The sequence below is a fragment of the Amblyraja radiata genome, chromosome 41, assembly GCF_010909765.2.
Source record: "Amblyraja radiata isolate CabotCenter1 chromosome 41, sAmbRad1.1.pri, whole genome shotgun sequence".
NCBI classification, from domain to species: Eukaryota; Metazoa; Chordata; class Chondrichthyes; order Rajiformes; family Rajidae; genus Amblyraja; species Amblyraja radiata.
Genome location: NC_045996.1, coordinates 14653253 through 14659252, shown reverse-complemented (window position 1 = coordinate 14659252; position 6000 = coordinate 14653253).

Genomic DNA, 6000 nt, shown 5'->3' with positions numbered 1-6000 from the left:
CTGAGAAGTGCTAAATTATCCTGTTACGCACAAGTCTTGACACTTGATCTTGAAGCTACAACCTTCTTACTATTAAAAGGGAAATAGGATATGTGTAGGAGGGTCTCGGCCTGAAGTGTCACCCATTCCTTCTCTCCAGAGATGTAGCCTGTCCCACTGATTACTCCAGCATTTTGTATCTATCTTCGGGAAGTAGGATATGGTACACGGCATTCATAATTTTTGTCTTTGGTCTTGTTAGCTAATGCAACAAAATTATTTAGTTCTGGTGAACTGTGAGCAGAGATCTTGGAAACTATTGCGTATTTGGATTTCCCCTCCTTTGGATTAAGAGCTGGCATTTTACATCAGTGAGTGCCATCTGGTGGGCAGCATTTGATAGTGTAGCTCCTCCCTGTTAGTGACAGCACACCAGTGGACCAGTCACATATGAGTCAAGAGTGTTTAATCATCATACATATTGAAAATGGAGCAATGAAATTGTTACGTGCAACAGCAGTAAACTATCAATCTTTTAGTTTCTTAGTGATACAGCCTGGAAACAGGCCCTTTGGCACACAGAGTTCACACCAACCATCAATCACCCATTTTCAAGAGTTTCGTATCCACTCCATACACACCAGGGCAATTTACAGAAGTTAATTCACCAACTAACCCACGTCTTTGGGATGTGGGAGGAAACAGGTGCATCCAGAAGAAACCCATGCAGTCACAGGGAGAACGTGCATCTCTGGGGAACACGGATAGGTGATGTTTTGGATAGTGATCCTTCTTCAGACTGATGAAGGATCCCGACCTGAAATGTCACCTAATCACGTTCTCCTGAGATGCTGCCTGACCCGTTGAGTTACTCCAGCACTTTGTGTCCTTCTGTGTAAGCCAGCACCTGCAGTTGCTACAAGTGTAATATATACACGTTTGCTGCTGTCTACAATGTTCTGGTGTGCTAAAGCAAAGCAAGAATTTCATTGTTCTATCAGGGACACATGACAATAAAACTCTCTTGAACTCTCTTGAGTTGGCAAGATGCGCGGTGACAAGGATACAGAGAGGCACAGGGTGTAGAGGGAAGGGTGCGAATATAGATGGGTATAGTAAATGGGCAAGGTTAAGCGGTTGAGCATTCAGGAATCAAATAAGAAGAAATTTCTTCACCAAAAGGAAAATAAATCTTTGGCAATCTTTTCTAAATTCTTTCTGTTTTTCAAGACAGAGGTCAATAGATTTTTAGATCTTATGCAAATAAAATAATATGGTGCTCAGGTAAGATCAGCCACAATGTTATTGAATAGCAAAGTAGGCATGAAAGGCCGAATCAGCTTCCCCTGGTTCGATTCCTTACATAGAAACATAGAAATTAGGTGCAGGAGTAGGCCATTCGGCCCTTCGAGCCTGCACCGCCATTCAATATGATCATGGCTGATCATCCAACTCAGTATCCCGTACCTGCCTTCTGTCCATACCCTCTGATCCCCTTAGCCACAAGGGCCACATCTAACTCCCCCTTAAATATAGCCAATGAAATGGTTATACAAAGTATGGGTCTGAAGACAGATCCCAACCTGAAATGTTACCTATCCTTTTTCTCCACAGATGCTGCCTGACCCACTGAGTTACTCTAGCACTTTGTGTCCATCTTCAAAGTATGAAAATTACACATTGTCACTGCCCCCAGTTCCACCAGGTGGCAGTGTAGATGGAGGCAAGAATACTAATAGATTTCTCCATAGGGATTTAGAAATGAAATATCCATTGGTTTTAACAGGACAAACAAACAATGGGCAAATATGCTTAGTAAAAATCTAAAGAAAACATTACATGGCAAAGGGGAAGGGACAATCAGCAATGGGTCCAATAAGAATGAAGAAAGGGACAAATTATAGACAAGGGTTTAAAAGTGTGGAGATACAAGAGATTGCAGATGCTGGAATATGAGCAAAAACAAAAGTGCTGGAGGAACTCAGTGGGTCAGGCAGCATCTGTGGAGGTAAATGGAGAGTCAACGTTTCAGGTCGAGACCCTTCCTCAGGACACAAGGTCCAAGTGAAAATTTTAGAATCCCAGTTCATCTGCCCTCCATTATTCATTTTTATCACCTGATTTGACTATTCTAACCTCTTCCTGGCCAGCCTATTCTCTGGAAACATGAGGTCATCCAAAATACCGTTGCCTGTGTCCCAACTTGCATCATATCCCTTTAATCCATTGCATCTCCGCTCATAGACCTAATATGTTCCCTTCAACAACACCTCGATTTTTCTCCTTGCTTCCAAATCCCACCTCAGATTTCCCTCCCCCTATAAACGAGACCTTGTTCGACCCAAAACGTCACCCATCATCTTCAATGATGTATTCTACATTTTCCTTGATCATTATCGCCTTTGATGTCTCGATTTCTCACCTTATGCTTCCTTATCTCAGTGACTCCCTCATAGAGTCATAGAGTTGTACAGCGTGGAAACTGGCCCTTCGGCCCAACTTGCCCGCACCGGCCAACATGTCTCAGTTACACTAGTCCCACCTGCCTGCGTTTGGTCCATATCCCTCCAAACCTGTTCTATCCATGTACTTGTCTAACCGTTTCTTAAACGTTGGGATAGCCTCAGTCTCAACTACCTCCTCAGGTAGATAATGATCGTTTCGCCGAACACCTCCGCTCAGTCCGCAATAACCTCCCGGTGGCTCAGCACTTCAACTCCCCCTCCCATTCCCAATCCGACCTCTCTGTCCTGGGTCTCCTCCATTGCCAGAGTGAGCAACACCGGAAATTGGAAGGAACAGCACCTCATATTCCGCCTGGGTTGCTTGCGTCCGGTTGGCATGAACATTGAATTCTCCCAATTTTGCTAGCCCTTGCTGTCTCCTCCCCTTCCTTAACCCCCGAGCTGTCTCCTCCCATCCCCCCGCCCTCGGGCTCCTCCCTTCTTCCTTCTTTCTCCCCCCCACCCCCCATCAGTCTGAAGAAGGGTTTCGGCCCGAAACGTCTCCTATTTCCTTCGCTCCATAGATGCTGCTGCACCCGCTGAGTTTCTCCAGCATTTTTGTGTACCTTCCTCAGGTAGCTTGTTCCATACACCCACCACCCTCTGTGTGAAAAGGTTACCCATCAGATTCCTATTAAATCTTTTCCCCTTCACCTTAAACCTGTGTCCTCTGGTGCTCGATTCACCTATTCTGGGCAAGAGACTCTGTGTATCTACCCGATCTCTTCCCATCCCTTGACTCTCAGTCTAAAGAAAGGTCTCGACCCAAACTGTCACCCCTTTGCTTCTCTCCAGACTTGCTGCCTGTCCCGCTGATTTACTCCAGCATTTTGTATCTTTCTTCGGTGTGTCAATTCTTGGCTTTGGTGTTGTTCAGCTTAAAACGGGGAGAGAGAAAGGGGGGGGGAGAGAAAGGGGGGGGGGGGGGAGTGAGGGAGGGGGAGAGAGAGAGAAGGGGGGAGGGGACAGAGAGCTGGGGGGAGAGAGAGAGAGAGGAGAGGGGGAGAGGAGGGAGAGGGGGGAAGGGGAAGAGAGGGAGAGGGGGAAGGGGAAGAGAGCAGGGGAGAGAGGGGGGAGAGAGAGGGGATGGAGAGAGAGTGGGGGAGAGGAGAGAGAGGGGATGGAGAGAGAGGGGGGGGAGAGAGATGGGGAGAGAGAGAGGTGGAGAGAGGGGGGCAGAGGGAGAGGAGGAGAGAGAGAGGGGAGAGAGAGGGGGGAGGGGAGAGAGAGGAGAGAAGGAGGGGGAGAGAGAGGAGAGAAGGAGGGGGGGAAGAGAGAGAGAGGGGGAAGAGAGAGAGGGGGGAGAGAGAGAGGGATGATTGTGTTTATAGTTTGTTTGGTTGTTTGTTTGCTTGTCTTTTTGCACAAAGTCCGCGAGCATTGCCACTTTACATTTCACTGCACATCTCGTGTGTGTGTGTGTGTGACGAGTAAACTTGCTGCACCGGCTGAGTTTCTCCAGCTTTTTTGTCTACCGACAATAAAGTTGAATCTGAATCCGAATCTTGAGAGTGAGAGGCAAAGATCTTATAGCGGAGCAAGATAGGCTACTCCTGCGAAATGCAATGGACTGACGTGTAGTACGCTATGGAGGGGATCATGGGCATTTTTCCACGCCCATTTTAGTAACCTGAGCCTCCCTGACCCGACCCGACTCGCAGTGTAATCAATGTTGTGGGGCAACAGTTTGTGTGGGTTAGATTCATAAATCTGTCAGTTCATACTTCTTGTCAACAATAACATTTGATTCTGGTAATTGTCTTTTTTTAATGCTTTTTAAATCATTTCTTTTTAAATGGTTCACAAGCAGTGTTTGAGTTGATTTTGTAGTAACCGGAACCGACCCGACTCGCAGGGTGATTGACATTGCGGGGGAAGTTTTTGTGCGTGATATAGGGTTTGATTCATAATTCTGTTAGTTCATAACTCTGTTAATTCTTGTTAAAGAATAAAATGTTTATAAACACACATACATGAAAATTATATAAATGTATATAATCATATAACATACACAATTATATTTCTTCTGATCCAATAATGAACTTTATTTCAGACTAGACAAGGGACATTAAATAAGAAACATTGTAAATAAGAAACAATTCTGTTAGTTCATAACTCTGTTAATTCTTGTTACAGAATAAAATGTTTATAAACACACATACATGAAAATGATATAAATGCATATAATCATATAACACACATAATTATATTTCTTCTGATCCAATAATGAACTTTATTTCAGACTAGACAAGGGACATTAAAACATAGAAACATAGAAAGTAGGTGCGAGAGTAGACCACCAGGTCCGTCGAGCCCGCACCGCCATTCGCTCATGGCTGAACACTAAACAGACACACTGTCTTTATTATTTCTTATTAAATAAGAAACATTGTAAATAAGAAACATTGTAAACCTCCCCGCAACTTCACACACACTAGGCCTTATCCCCCCCGGCACTCCCTCGCCTGCCCCCTCACTACAATGTCTCCCCTCCTATGCCCCTCTCCCTCTCCCTCTCCCGCTGCCCCGCACTCTCTCTCCCCGCTATAGGATCTTTGGTGAGAGGGGGGGGGGGGGGGGAGGAGAAAGAGGTACCGCCCCCCCGGCTGTCCGATTGGCCGCGAGAGACGTCAATCAACGGCCAGACTCGAGGGGCGGGACTTCCGGTGTGGCCGCGCCGCCGCCGCGGACGGATCGAGAACGCGCGCGAGACAGAGACAGAGACAGAGACAGAGAGAGAGAGGAGCGAAGACGGTTAAAAAGAAAAGATTTAAAAAGAAAAGGGGGAGAAAGCTATCGGGGGCGGGTTTTTTTCCCCTCTCCCTCGCCTATCGTGTGTGAGGAACTAACCGGCCTCGACCCGGGATTGTTGTTTTTGTTTTTTTTGTTAATCCTGAGGTAAAAACAGCGAGGCCTAACGGCTGTGTGTGGAGAGAAAATTAAATTTTTTTTGGATTTAATCGACGTCTCTCACCGGCGCGACGTTCGGCTTCGTGGAGGACGAGGCGCTGCATGTTTTCCGTGTGGTCTCCGTGCGGCCGCGGGCTTTCAGGCGAGTATATTTATTTGGGTTTGCCCGGCGGAAAGTTGTGTGGAGTCGGGAGTCGAGCGGCCGTCGTCCCCGCTCCCGCCCCCCCCCCTCACACACACCGGAAGGGGCGGGGTTTATGCTGACCGACGGGGGTCCGGGCCAATCGGAGCCCGCGCCGGCTCCGGTGCGACCAATCGGCGAGCTGCTAGGGGGCGGGCTCTCGGCGTGATCGACAGCCCCCGCCGGGCCCTGGTATGTGTTTGTGTGTAAACACAAGTCTGAGAGTCAAGATGTGTCCCAGACTACAACAATGACATTCTTACTTGCTGCAGCGCAACACAATATGTAAACCTAGTACACAGTAAACAATATGATAAACGAGAGAGAAAAAGTCCAATGTGTGTATATATACTCATACCCACAAGTGCGCACACACACGTGTATATACAAGTGCCCACACATGCATGTGTATATACACACACACAC